Below are 14909 nucleotides of genomic sequence, written 5' to 3'. Positions count from 1 at the left end.
TAGCCTCCTAGATATTCGAGAGGCTGAGGCATGACAATTGCTTGAACCTGGGAAGCAGAGGTTGCAGTGAGCCGAGACTGCACCACTGCACTCCAGCCTGGGCGACAGAGTGATAAGAAAGAAAGTATAAGAAAGGACAAGAAAGACAGACCGACAGAAAGAAAGAAAGAAAGAGAGAGAGAGAAAAAGAAAGAAAGAAAGAAAGAAAGAAAGAAAGAAAGAAAGAAAGAAAGAAAGAAAGAAATTAAAACTAAAACATGCAAGTAACAGGGCTGGGTGTGGTAGCTCACGCCTATCATCTCAGCACTTTGGGAGCCTGAGGTGGGTAGAATGCTTTAGCCCAGGATTTCCAGACCTGCAGGGGCAACATAGGAAGACCCCATCTTTAAAAATAAAAAAAATTAGCTGGGCATGGTTGCACATGCCTGTTGTCCCAGCTACTTAGGAGGCTGAGGTGGGAGGATCGCTTGGGCCCAGGAGGTTGAGGCTGCAGTAAGCCATGATCATGCCACTGCATTCCAGCTTGGGGGACAAAGTGAGATGCTGTATCAAAAAAATACACACACACACACACACACACACACACACATGCATACACACATACAACAATTTTGAAATAAAATTAGAGACAAAGAGAACAGATTGGCAGCTGCCAGGGATTAGGGGTGGGCAGGGGAAGGTGGAAGAAAGGTAAATGTAGTTGTAAATAGTCAACACAAGAGATCTTTATGGTGATGTGGTGATGTAACTGTTCTGTATCTTGACTGGGTGGTGGATACATGAACTTATACATGGGACAAAACTGTATGGAACTACACACACCCAGAAAAACACACAAATGAGTACGAGTAAATGGGGGAAATCTGAACACAATAGGTGAATGCATCAATATTACCATCCCAGTTGCAATATTGTGCTAGAGTTCTGCAAGATATTATCATTGGGGAAACCTAGGAAAAGGGTACATGGTACATGAGAGTACTGTATTACAAATACAATTATATTAAAACAAAAAGATTTTAAAAAAGTTAAGAACCCCAAAGAACTTTTATTTATGTGGGATAAATTGACTGATGTTTACCAGACTAGAATTAAAATAAGAAATAATTTGGCTGGGCATGGTGGCTCAGGCTTGTAATCCTAGCACTTTGGGAGGCCAAGGCGGGCGGATTGCCTGAGGTCAGGAGTTCGAGACTAGCCTGACCAACATGGTGAACCCATCTCTTCTAAAAATACAAAAATTAGCCGGGCATGTTGGCGCATGCCTGTAATCCCAGCTACTCAGGAAGCTGAGGCAGGAGAATCACTTGAATCCAGGAGGCAGGGGTTGCAGTGAGCCGAGATCCCGCCACCCTACTCTAGCCCGGGCAACAGAGTGAGACTCTGTCTCAAAAAAAAAAAAAAAAAAAGAAAGAAAGAAAAAGAAAAAAGAAAACATTTAAGGCCAGGCGCAGTAGATGACGCCTGTAATCCCAGCACTTTGGGGGGGCCAAGGAGGGTGGATCACCTAAGTTCAGGAGTTCAAGACCAGCCTGGCCAACATGGTGAGACCCCGTCAGTACTAAAAATACAAAAATTAGCCAGGTGTGGTGGCAGATGCCTGTAATTCCAGCTACTCGGGAGGCTGAAGCAACAGAATCACTTGAACCTGGGAGGCGGAGGTTGCAGTGAGCCAAGATCGCGCCACTGCACCCCAGCCTGGGCAACACAGTGAGATTCTGTCTCCAAAAAAAAAAAAAAATGCCTTAAGTTAGTTAAAATAACATAAAAAACCTGTTAAATATTAACATATATTATTTTCAATGTCTGGTTTAATAGAAGACAGCTGGATTCTCCATTCAATCTGTTGGTGAAATGTTTTGGTTGAAGTATACAAAGAAAATCAGCCTTACATAGAATATATATGGTACAGATATATGTATATGTGTGTGTTGTTTTACAGATAATGTATATAATGTTTGTATTTAATAGCCTTTTCAGATAACTGTGGATATTATTCCTTGGTATGACACCAATAAATTCAGTAAATGATAGTTCTATTATTTATTTATTTTTTTACTTTATTTATTTATTTTTTACTTTATTTATTTATTTTTTTTATGGAGTTTCACTCTTATTGCCCAGGCTGAAGTGCAGTGGCGCGATCTCAGCTCACTGCAACCTCCGCCTCCCGAGTTCAAGCGATTCTCCTGCCTCAGCCTCCCGAGTAGCTGGGATTACAGGCATGTGCCACCACGCCTGGCTAATTTTGTATTTCTAATAGAGACGGGGTTTCTCCATGTTGATCAGGCTGGTCTCAAACTCCCAACCTCAGGGTGATCCGCCAGCCTCGGCCTCCCAAAGTGCTGGGATTACAGGCATGAGCCACCACGCCCAGCCCATGCCTGGCTAATTTTTGTATTTGGAGACAGGGTTTCACCATGTTGGCCAGACTGATCTCGAACTCCTGACCTCAGGTGATCCTCCTGCCTCGGCCTCCCAAAGTGCTGGTATTACTGATGTAACCGTTTTAAACTATAAATGCTGATCTTGGCAGAAGTGGTAGCTCATGCCTATAATCCCAGCTCTTTGGTAGGCCAAGGTGGGAGGACTGCTTGAACTCAGGAATTTGAGGCTAGCCTGGGGAACACAGTGAGATCCTGTTTCTATAAAAAGTTTTTCTGTTTTTTTTTTTTTTTTGAGATGGAGTCTTGCTCTGTTGCCCAGGCTGGAGTGCAGTGGCATGGTCTCAGCTCACTGCAACCTCTGCCTCCTGGTTCAAGCGATTCTTGTGCCTCAGCCTCCCAAGTAGCTGGGATTACAGGCGCCTGCTACTATGCCCAGCTAAATTTTTGTATTTTTAGTAGAGATGGGGTTTCACCATGTTGGCCAAAATGATCTTGAACTCCTGTGCTTGCCTCAGCCTCCCAAAGTGCTGAGATTACAGGCATGAGCCACTGCGCCCGGCCTACAGAAAGTTTTAACATTAGCCAGGCATGGTGGCGGGTCCTTGCAGACCTGTAAGGCTGAGGCAGGAGGACTGCTTGAGCCCAGGAGGTTGAGGCTGCAGTGAGCCATGACTGTGCCACTGCACTCCAGCCTGGGTGACAGAGTGAGACTCTATCCCCAAAATAAATATATAAATAAATACATTTAAAATGCTAATCCTGCTAAAAGACAGACTGGTTGAAATCTCAGCTCTAAGGCCAGGCGCGGTGGCTCACACCTGTAATCCCAGCACTTTGGGAGGCCGAGGCGGGTGGATCACGAGGTCAGGAGATCAAGACCATCCTGGCTAACACAGTGAAACCCTGTCTCTACTAAAAATACAAAAAAAAATTAGCTGGGCGTGGTGGCAGGCGCCTGTAATCCCAGCTATCCAGGAGACTGAGGCAGGAGAATCGCTTGAACCTGGGAGGCGGAGGTTGCAGTGAGCCGAGATCGCACCACTGCACTCAAGCCTGGGCGACAGAGCAAGACTCCGTCTCAAAAAAAAAAAAAAAAAAGAAAAAGAAAAAAAAAATCTCAGCTCTATTACTTAACAGCTGGTTGACCACTAATAACATTATGCAATCTTTCTGAGCCTCAGTTTCCTCTTCTGTAAAATAAAACCATCAAAGTTACCTATATTTCATAAGGTCATTGTAACGATTAACTGAATGTAAAGTGTTCAGTGTACAGCGCCTAGCTACATACAGTAAAAGTTCAAAAAATATTAGACAATAATAATGGTAATGGTAGTATCTTGTTAACTTAACTCCACCTTTCTAGTGTCTTGCAACATTGTTAATCTCTATTCAGATTTCCAGGCTTAAGATGACCACTTGTAGTGGTTCATGGAGATACAGTTATGGCTTTTTATCATGCTTTCCCTCCCTTCCTCTAAGCAGGGGAATCTCTATTACCTTTGGGAAATACATTCCTTCACCTCACTGCAGTATAGGAGTGGGCAGATCTACCAAAACTACAAGAAATAGGTTATATACAGGTTATACTGTTTCTTTCTTCCTTTGGTACCTTAAGCTAGAAGGACTAATAAAATCTGAAGCTGCCAGAGGCCATTTTGCCAGACTCACAAAGAAAACTTCCTTAAGAATAAAGCCAAATTAGGCCGGGCGCGGTGGCTTATGCCTGTAATCCCAGCACTTTGGTAGGCTGAGGTGGGCGGATCACGAGGTCAGGAGATCAAGACCATCCTGGCTAACACAGTGAAACCCTGTCTCTACTGAAAATACAAAAAATTAGCCAGGCGTGGTGGCGGGCACCTGGAATCCCAGTTCCTCAGGAGGCTGAGGCAGGAGAATGGCGTGAAGGTGGGAGGTGGAGTTTGCAGTGAGCCAAGATCATGCCACTGCACTCCAGCCTGGGCGATAGAGCGAGACTCCGTCTCAAAAAAAAAAAAAAAAATTAATTAATTATTTAAATTAAATAAAGCCAAATTAGGGGAAAGCAGAATGGAGGTAAGCAAAGACAGAATCCTGATGGGATTATTTGAAACCCTGCCTAAACTAATAAACTCCATTCCTGGGAATCTATAAATTCTTTGTTTGCTTAAACTAGCTTGAGCCAGATTTCTATCATAACTGAAAAAGTCCTGACCACTACATTCCTCACAAATTTATACGCATACATTTTATTTAGTCACTGATGTTATAATACAAATGCTGAACAAGAATGGACCAAAGGCAAGAGTCCTGTGGTATACCACCTCTATCCTAGCTGACAAACATCTAGTCATCTATAATCTTTAAATATAGCTCTTCAGTCAGCTATAAAATCACCCAACTGTATCACCATCCACTCCACATTTCATCAACATGTCATCAAGAATATCATAAAAGGCTTTTTCAAATACCTTGAAGAAATCAAGGCACTCTAATCTACCCACCTAACAACTCTATTGGGGGAAAAAGGGGAGAGAGAGGAAGTAGTTTAGCAAGCCTTGCTTTAGAACTTAATTTGGTTCCTAGTAAGCATTCTTTTTCTGGATTCCTTTCAGCAACATTAAATACTTACTATGGTGTAACCATTATACTATACTAAGTGAGAAATATAATATGATCCCTGTCCCAAGGTTGGGTGAGGTAAACAAATGTGAACAAGTAATTAAAGTAATGTCATAAAGAATGCAAAAGAGGTAAGTATAAAAGGAGCAGAATCATTTGTGTCTACCTGGGGGAGAGGCAGGTGACATTTCAGCCTAATCTGTTTTGTTTTTTTTTTTTTTTTTTGAGACGGAGTCTCACTCTGTCTCCCAGGCTGGACTGCAGTGGTGTGATCTCGGCTTACTGCAACCTTTACCTCCCGGGTTCAAGCAATTCTCTGTCTCAGCCTCCCGAGTAGCTGGGATTACAGGTGCCCGCCAGCATGCCTGGCTATTTTTTTTTATTTTTAGTAAAGATGGGTTTCACCATCTTGGCCAGGCTGGTCTCAAACTCCTGACCTCATGATTCACCTGCCTCGGCCTCCCAAAGTGCTGGGATTACAGGTGTGAGCCACCATGCTCTGCCTCAGCTAAATCTTAAGGGATAAATTCAACAGAGGAACAAGAAAAGAGTTGATTATTTTAGTCAGGTGCAATAGAGGCCACAATAGTTTGGCATAAAGGGGTTGGAGGGAGTGGTGGGAGATCACTTGTCATGATAAAGAAAGGCACTGTGGGCCAGGTGCAGTGGCTCACGCCTGTAATCCCAGTACTTTGGGAGGCCGAAGCAGGCGGATCACCTGAGGTCAGGAGTTTGAGACTAGCCTGGGCGACATGGAGAAACCCCATCTCTACTAAAAATATAAAAATTAGCCAGGTGTGGTGGTAGGAGCCTGTAATCCCAGCTACTTCTGGGGGTTGAGGCAGAAGAATTGCTTGAACCTGGGAGGCGGAGGTTGCAGTGAGCCAAGATCATGCCACTGCACTCCAGCCTGGGTGACAAGAGCAAGATTCCATCTCAAAAAAAAAAAAAAAAAAATTAGGACTCAGTGACTGACTCAAGTCAAGGAGGTAAGAAAAATCTGGGCTGACTTCAAGATTTCTGACGCCATTATCTCAGGAGATGCAAGAACACAACAGTAGCAACAGCAACAATGGCAAATTATTGGTGGAATAAAAGCGAGAAAGCAAGTTCAACTTTAGGTATGAGTTTTAAATAGGCAGCTGGATGCAAAGGATGGGAACTCAGAAGAAAAGTCAGGGCAGTGCCGGGCACGGCAGCTCACGCCTGTAATCCCAGCACTTTGGGAGACCAAGGTGGGCAGATCACAAGGTCAGGAGATCGAGACCATCCTGGCTAATGCAGTGAAACCCCGTCTCTACTAAAAATACAAAAAAAAAAAAAAAAAAAAAAATTAGCCCGGAGTGGTGGCAGGTGCCTGTAGTCCCAGCTACTCGGGAGGCTGAGTCAGGAGAATGGCATGAACCCAGGAGGCAGAGCTTGCAGTGAGCCGAGATCACGCCACTGCACTCCAGCCTGGGCGACAGAGCAAGACTCCATCTCAAAAAAAAAAAAAAAAAAAAAAAAGAAAGAAAGAAAAAAGAAAAGTCAGGGCAGTAGTTAATAGAAGTCATGAGTCATGAGCTTGCTGGGTAAGATAGCCTGAAGAGACTGGAGAGAAAAAAGAAGGCAATCTGAGAGAACCCAAGGAACATCAACATTTAAATGAGTAAATCCAGGAAGAAAAGACCACAAAGAAGTCTGAAAATAATAATCATCATAACGATAAAAGCAAACTTTAATTTATTGCTTACTGTGTGTGTCCCAGCACTTTTCAAAGCATTTTATGTGCATTTCACTTATTCCTTAAAACTACCCTCTGGGGTAATTACTACTAGTAACCTGCTTTTAAAGATGAATTATCAAGGCTAGAGGGGCTAGATAACTAACCTAGCCACGGTTACTACTAAGTGATGACACTGGGATTCAGGCTCAGACAATTTGGTGCCAGAACCCATACAGTACTAAAGAATTAAGAACCAAAACTGAACACTGTCATAAGAAGTCAAGGGGAAATGAAGTTTAAAGAAGAAAATGGGCTAGTGTTAAATAAACTTAGCAAGAAGTTCTAGTTGCAGAAAAAAGTAGGGCCCAAAAGCTAAACTGTACTGGGTAAAGGAAAGCATGATGAGGTGAAGGGAAGATAATTAGAATTTATTGTATGCCTACTGTGTGCCAGGAGTTCTACATGTTATCTTATTAAATCTCATAACACTCCTTTGAAGTAAATGATAGCTTTTTTGATAGAAAATAAACAGAGCTGCAGGAAGGTTAACTGACTTGCCTGCAATTACCTAGTTATTAAGTGACAGGGTCAGGATTTGAACCAATGTATGTCTGACTTTGAAGCTTATTCTCTTTTCCACTATACTATGCTACTGCAAAGAAGCTTAGAAGGCCAAGGAAGGAGAGAACAAGTAGTTCACAAGTGATTTGTTTATATCCTGTTCTAGGATTTTGCTGAAGATCACTGTTAAGCACCATGTATGGTCTGCAATTTTGAAAATTTGAACGTTTGCCTATCTGTAGTCTTCTGGTATGCTCCCATTTAGCAGAATACTCTAGACAATAGGATCACTGTGTGAAAATTCTTCTCAAATATGATTAATTTGGACTTAAATGTTTGAGCTCAATAAAACTCAAGGTGCTATGTCAGACAGAAAAGAGGGTACTTATTATTTAGTAGTCCTCTGCTTAAGCACATTCATCTTTTGTAAAAAGGACAATGAAAGGTTGTTCAATAATTTTATTTATTTTTAGATCTTGATTTGCACATTAATTTTGGTAAATCCTTAGGTATGAGTCTTAGTTCTACCCTCATTAGCTCTATTACCTTCCTCAAGTGATTTAAACTTTCCACATGAGTGTGTCATCATCTGTAAGATGGGGATTTAACTATCTTACATGGCTGTTGGGAATAGAAGAGATGAGGCCCGTAGACCACTTAGCACACTGTCCACTTCAGTTCATGCTCAGTAAATGCGATAACAATTTATTTGTCTCCTTCCTCGGCCTCATTGTCCATCACTGCTCTCCTCCCACTTTATGCTCTAGGTTTCATGGGAAGAAAGGGCTTTATTGTAAAATAATATTATTTTACATAAAAAATTAATGGCAATGTTCAACTAGAGTGGTGGCATCAGGAACAAGAGGGCCAAATCACAGGACTTGGCAACCTGTTGGGTAAGGAAGTGGCATAACACAGAGGACTCAGAGATTTGCAGTGTGGAGAACAAATGGGAGAAGGTGATGGCTGAACTGCATAAGTTGCATCATAAAATGGCTCTGATTTTTCAGTACAAATATACTCTGAAGCAGAACTGAAATCATAAAGCAGTCAAGCCTTGATAAACTAAATTTCGCTCTACAACTCCCTAGAGCAAACCTCTTCTAAAACAGACCAACAAAACCCAAAATACCAAATAACAAAGACTATATAAATTTAGAATTTTGTAGAACATACTTAACATATAGAGCTTATAAAAATTAAGAGAGGCCATTAATTTTTCTTTTTTTTCTTTCTTTCCCTTCCTTTCTTCCTCCCTCCCTCTTCTCCCGCCCCCACCCCCGCCATCCCTGCTTTCTTTCTTTCTTTCAGAGATGGGATCTTGCTCTGTTACCCAAGCTGGGGTACAGTGGCACAATCTTGGCTCACTGCAAACTCTGCCTCCCGGGTTTAAGTGATTCTTGTGCCTCAGCCTTCGAGGAGCTGGGACTACAGGCGTGCTGCCACCACACCTGGCTAATTTTTCTGGGTTTTTTTTTCTTTCTTTTTTTTTTTTTTGAGACACAGCCTCGCACTGTCGCCCAGGCTGGAGTGCAGTGGCGCATTCTCTGCTCACTGCAACCTCCGCCTCCTGGGTTCATGCCATTCTCCTGCCTCAGCCTCCTGAGTAGCTGGGACTACAGGTGCCCGCCACCATGCTCAGCTAATTTTTTGTATTTTTAGTAGAGACAGGGTTTCACCGTGTTAGCCAGGATGGTCTCGATCTCCTGACCTCGTGATCCGCCAGCCTTGGCCTCCCAAAGTGCTGGGATTATAGGCGTGAGCCACCGCACCTGGCTAATTTTTCTATTTTTAGAGATGGGGTTTCGCTGTGTTGGCCAGGCTCGTCTTGAACTCCTGGACTTATCTGCCCACCTTGGCCTCCCAAACTGTTGGGACCACAGGCATGAGCCACCGTGCCTGGCCACAAAGTTTCATTTTAGATTAGATTAATTGGCAAACAAATAATCATAACAGAAGTGAACAAAGGACTGCAAGTATCCTGCCCAGGGAATAACTGCCAGAGGGAATAGGGATGACTCAATGCTGGAGTGGACCTAAAGAATAAGTAGTAGTTTCCCAAGAAAAGAAGAAAGCATATTCCAGGCAGAAGGAACAGCCTCTTCAAAGGCACACAGGCATGAACAAACACAATGTATTTAAAGAACAACAAGCTGCTTGGTTTGGTTAAAGAGTACAGGGAGAGTTAAATTGGGACTTAACCTTGCAGGTATTAAGAAGCCACTGAGGAATAAAAGAAAGGGTATGATGTTATTGTATTTGTATATCCAAAGGTAAAATTAATAGAAGGAGGGGAGTAAACTAGAGAGATTGAAAAGGAGGGCTCCTAGGAATAAAAACATAAGTAAGAATGATCAGAAGTAGGGGGATAAAGGGAAGAACCCAAGAGACATTCAGGACCTTTAAGCAATTTGACTTTGCAAGGCATCAGACATGTAGGTAATCAGTAAAGGAATTAGGTATGATTAGAATTTCTGATTAAGATGGCTGAGAGATGATTTATTGCACAAATATTTACTGAGCAACTAATACATGCCAGGCACCAGTCTAGGCACTGAGAATACAGCTATGAACAAACAGACAAACATCTCGGTCTTTGGAGCTTAAATCTGAGAGAATGATAGTCCATCACTGAAAGAAAAAGAAAAAAAAACAGGTTTGGTTTTGGTTTGGAGGGAGGGTGCAGAGATTAATGCAATTAGGTGTTTTTAAAATTTTTTACTTTTTTGTTTGATATCTTCTCAAAAACAAAAAAAAAAAAACAAAAAAAAATCACAAAATAACTTTTTTTTTTACTTTGCTCAGTTGCCAGCACTACAGGAAAGAGAAGCCTGGAAGTACATTATGGGAAAAGAAGTAGATAGGTCTTCAGTGTAAAATCTGAAGGGGTCATGTGAGTATTTTTAAGGATTCAATAATATACATAAACACAAATAAAAACACAGTATATTTCCCATCTATTTGGCAAAGATGAGAGAGTTGAACATATCCCAGTTGGTAAGAGTATGTAAAAACAATAGGGACTTTTATGCAGTATTGGTTGGTGCCCTCTCTAGAGGGCAGTTTGGCAATAAGTATCAAAATATAAAATGCACATGTTCTTTTGTCCCAAAATTCAATTTCTAGAATTTGTATCAAGAAGATAACAGGATATATATATATACACACAAAGATGTATGATGGACAGTTTTCTTCAATGTTGTTTTTAATAGCCAAACCAAAAAATAACCACAAAACCAGAAACAATCTATATGTCCATCATAGCATAGATCCCTATCTACATCAATGACATATCTACAACATATTTTTTAGTGAATTAAAGGAAAAAGTATGATGCAGCATGTACTATATTGGCCCATTAATGTTAAATTTAACTCTACTTTTTGTTTGAGAAGTGTTAGAAAATTAAAAAATTAAAGATAAAAATAAATTGATCTATACATAAGTATATACAACTCATAAAATGCGTAGATCAGCAGATAGAGGCTGGATGTGGTGTCTCATGCCTGTAGTCCCAGCACTTTTGGAGGCTGAAGCAGGTGGATCACTTGAGGCCAGGAGTCTGAGACCAGCATGGACAACATGGTGAAAACCCATCTCTATCAAAAATACAAAAAATTAGCCAGGCGTGGTGGTGCATACCTGTAATCCCAGGTACTTGGGTGGCTGAGGCACAAGAATCGCTTGAACCCGGGAGGCAGGGTTTGCAGTGAGCTGAGACCGTGCCACTGCACTCCAGCCTGGGTGACAGAGCGAGACTGTCTCAAAACAAAACAAAGCAGATAGAATTAGAGGTTTAGATCTGGAAGGATGTTCTAGCCATCATGTCTATAGTAATATTCTAGATGATTTTTACTTTCTCTTATGTTTTTTGGCATTTAATTTTTTCATTACATTGATAATTTATTTTTCTAGTTTAAAATGCTCTTTTTATTTTGAAAGAAAAGGAAGGAATATTTATATACATAGTGAAGGCTTACTATAAGGGTAGGGTAGGTAAGGGAAGAGATTGAGAATAGTGTGACATATAAGTAGATGGGGGAGGCAGAAGGGTAAGGACATTAAGTCAGAAGATCCACTGCACAGGTCACTGGGTGGTCCTGTGAGCTGGGAATGGGGCAGTATCTCTGTGACCTTCCTAGAGCAGATAGATATTCATAACCTAAAGATAGCCTGTATTCATTTGATTCTGGTTGTCTAGAACCAAGCAGCATCTTCCACATTTATGCAAATATGCAAGATCTTTGTTGAGAAATAAACAACAATATCAAACCCCTCTCTGTGGCAACCAGAATCCTATCTGGAACAGGGCCAGAAAAAGCCATGTTTTCAGCACTTCAGAGAAAACTGCCGCTGCTGCTTATCAAATTAAAATGCAAAGCAGATCACTCCAGTGTCATTGGGAACTGTCAGAAAGGGATTATGGTTCCCACCCCAAGGATGCAGGTCAGCTAAACAATACCCATCTTCCTGTGCTGAGAAGGAGGGAGAAGGAGGAGAAAGATTAGGTCTGTTTCCAAATAGCAGTCCCTCCTGCTTGTTACCGTGGTAACCTCCTTTCCCTGAGCTGCTCTCATTTGTCTCTCTCTGCCTGACCTTCATGTTGCTTTGACAGTAACTGAGGAGGAAAAGGTGCCCGTCTGCCAGCTAAGCACTCAAGCTGAGGGCACTGAGCAAGAAAAAGAGGCACTCAAAGTCCCTCTCATTCTAGACTCTAAACTGTGACCTTAGAGTGATTAGAGTCCTGAAAGAGGTTTCTGGTGGCCCTTGTCATTCCATCCTTCCTCCCCTGTGCTCAGGGCCATCTCATTTCTTGGATATACCCTTTAAGTGTCAGGAATCTGGTCAGAGTCAAGTGGGTAGGTGAGAAGTCACAGAGAAGAGAAAAAACAAGGCACGACAAGCTGAAGAACAGAGATAATAAAATATTAATTCAAAACTGCCTAAGGCAACTATCAGCATAGCAGTTAAGTACAGCTTTTAGTTTCCCTTTCTCTTCAGGATTTGTGCCATATTTTCAGTCAGTAGAGGTGTAAGGGCAATTAAGGTACTTGGGGCAGGGTTGGTGAAAGGGTACAAATAGTGCTTTTTAATGTTTTTCAAGCCTAGGATAACAGAACCCAACCATTTAACAAATAATTATTGAGTACTTCTTATGTGTGGCTCCTATGCTATACACACTGAGTATAGGTGGTAAACGAAAGGGACTGGTAAGTAAATACAAATTAGATATAAATTAGAAACTGCTATTAGGAGACAAATAGGTCATGTGATAAGAGAACAATGAGAAGGGAGCTACCTTGGGTAATCAGAGATGGCATCTCTAAGGCTGGATTTAAACTGAGGCCCAAAAGATGAGAAGGAGCCATCCATGTGAAGAGCCAAGGGATAAGCACTATAGGCAGAGGGAACAGCATATGCAAACTCCTAAGGCAAGAAAGAGCTTGGCATAGAGCACGGTGGCTCACGCCTGTAATCTCAGCACTTTGGGAGGCTGAGGTGGCCAGATCACAAGGTCAGGAGTTTGAGACTAGCCTGGCCAATATGGTGAAACCCCATCTCTGCTAAAAATACAAAAAAAATTAGCTGGGCATGGTGGTGCATGCCTGTAATCCCAGCTACTCCGGAGACTGAGTCAGGAGAAGTGCTTGAACCTGAGAGGCAGAGGGTGCAGTGAGCTGAGATCGCGCCGCTGCACTTTAGCCTGGGGCAACAGAGCGAGACTCCATCTCCAAAAGAAAAAAAGAAAGAGCTTGGCATATATTTATATATTTGAGGTCCATATTTCATTTCATATTACTAGACACACCATGGAAAAACAAGTCTGCTGATTCTAGAAGCTCAAGAGGCTGAGGGAATGGGCAACATTAAAACAGCTAGCCAAATGTTATCCAGTGATTTCACAAATAATTTATTTATTAAGCTACCAATCATGAAGATACTATGATCTATGGACAGCCCACTTATCCAAAGTCTGAGAAAAATAAGAGCTATGATGGTGGGGTCAGTTTTCTGTCAATAGCAGTCACTGTCATTCCAAATGACACTTACTATGAGAGCAGGGCTGATTTCCATTACTTAAATGGCATCCTCAAACCCATTTAAGACTTTACCCCAAACCTCCTTAAAGTGATTTACACATTGGAGTAATTATCTTACAAAGGAGGTGGGAAGGGGCCAGGTTTTAGTCCCAGTTTTTTACCATTTATCTGTATAACCTTAAGTAAGTCACTTCACTTCTCCAAACTTCAAGACATGAGGTAGCTGGATGTTATGACCCCTAAGGATATTGTATTAGGGCTCGTTCAGCTAGAAATGATAGAAAAACCACTGCCAACCTGACTTAAAAAGAGAATTTAGTGGCTCTCGTGTAACTGAAAAAGTCTATATCATACATGGCCTGATGTAGGGGCTCAAATGATGTCTTGGGGCCCAATTTCAAACCCTCCCTCTCTTGGTGTTTTCTCTGGCACAGCTGCATTGTCAGCCAGGATCTCCTCCTAGGTGGCAAGGTGGCTGTAGCACTTCAATTTTTTTTTTTTTTTTGAGACGGAATCTTCCTCTGTCGCCCAGGCTGGAGTGCAGTGGCATGATCTCAGCTTACTGCAACCTCTGCCTCCTGGGTTCAAGTGATTCTCCTGCCTCAGCCTCCCAAGTAGCTGGCATTTCAGATGCCCACCACCACGCCCTACTAATTTTTGGTATTTTTAGTAGAGACGGGGTTTCACCATGTTGGCCAGGCTGGTCTCAAACTCCTGACCTCAGGTGATCCACCTGTCTTAGCCTCCCAAAGTACTGAGATTACAGGCACGAGCCACCGCGCCCGGCCCAAATTTTATAAACTCACAGCTCCAAACCCAGTAGAAAGAGACACATTCTTTTCTAATCACACTAACAAAAATCCTTACGTTCATTCTGATTGGACCAGCTTCTGGAGTTTAAAATCAATGGCCCTCAAAATCTTTACATTTTGTGACCAGGTGCAGTGGCTCATGCCTGTAATCCCAGCACTTTGGGAGGCTGAGGCAGGCAGACTGCTTGAGCTCAGGAGTTAGAGATCAGGCTGGGCAATATGGTGAAACCCGGTCTTTACCAACAATACAAAAATAAAAATTAGCCAGATGTGGTGTCAAGAGCCTGTAGTCCCAGCTACTGAGGTGGCTGAGGTGAGAGGATCACCTGAGCTCAGGAGGTGGAGGTTGCAGTGAGCTGAGATCACGCCACTGCACTCCAGCCTGGGTGACAGAGTGAGACCCCGTGTCAAAAAAAAAAAAAATTTGAGCATTCTCCAAGTCTTCGCCTTTTCTGGCTTTAATTTAAAACAAACAAACAAAAACAAAACAAAACAAAACATAGTGCATATGTAGTTTTTGTCTGCCCAGAATCCCTCTTTTCTGCAGAAAACTGCCTTACTCCCACTCCATGTGTTCCTAGTAAGATAACAATCACAGTGCCCTTTCAGCTACCTGGCTCTGGGAGTGGGTTCAGTATCAACCTATTCTTTCAGTTCTTCTAAAGTAAACTGCTGATGGAATATTTCTTTAGTCTTTCAAGAGGGCAGAGCCATGCGTCTTCCTTAATATGTGTGTTCATGATATAAAACCCTTCAAACCTCTCCTAATCTTAAAAGTATTAAATGTTTACATCTTCCTCAAACA

General features: G+C 42.1%; 1 protein-coding gene and 1 long non-coding RNA gene across 8 annotated transcripts in view; one reads left to right on the top strand and one right to left on the bottom strand.

Annotated features, from left to right (window-relative positions):
* The window catches only part of LOC109023405 (uncharacterized), a 189840-nt gene that overhangs the window by 25430 nt on the left and 149501 nt on the right, over positions 1–14909 (top strand). For all 6 annotated transcript variants that reach the window (XR_008671638.1, XR_008671634.1, XR_008671639.1 and 3 more), the window contains one exon: positions 10057–10144. This is a non-coding gene — a long non-coding RNA (uncharacterized lncRNA). The remainder of the gene's footprint in view (positions 1–10056; positions 10145–14909) is intronic.
* Positions 1–14909, bottom strand: part of ZNF609 (zinc finger protein 609) — a 225462-nt gene that overhangs the window by 77469 nt on the left and 133084 nt on the right. The gene's annotated exons all lie outside the window — the stretch shown is intronic.

The sequence above is a fragment of the Gorilla gorilla genome, chromosome 16 (genome assembly GCF_029281585.2).
Source record: "Gorilla gorilla gorilla isolate KB3781 chromosome 16, NHGRI_mGorGor1-v2.1_pri, whole genome shotgun sequence".
Classification (NCBI taxonomy): Eukaryota; Metazoa; Chordata; class Mammalia; order Primates; family Hominidae; genus Gorilla; species Gorilla gorilla.
Note: the sequence above shows the minus strand (reverse complement) of the source record. Positions and strands in the feature narration are given on the sequence as shown.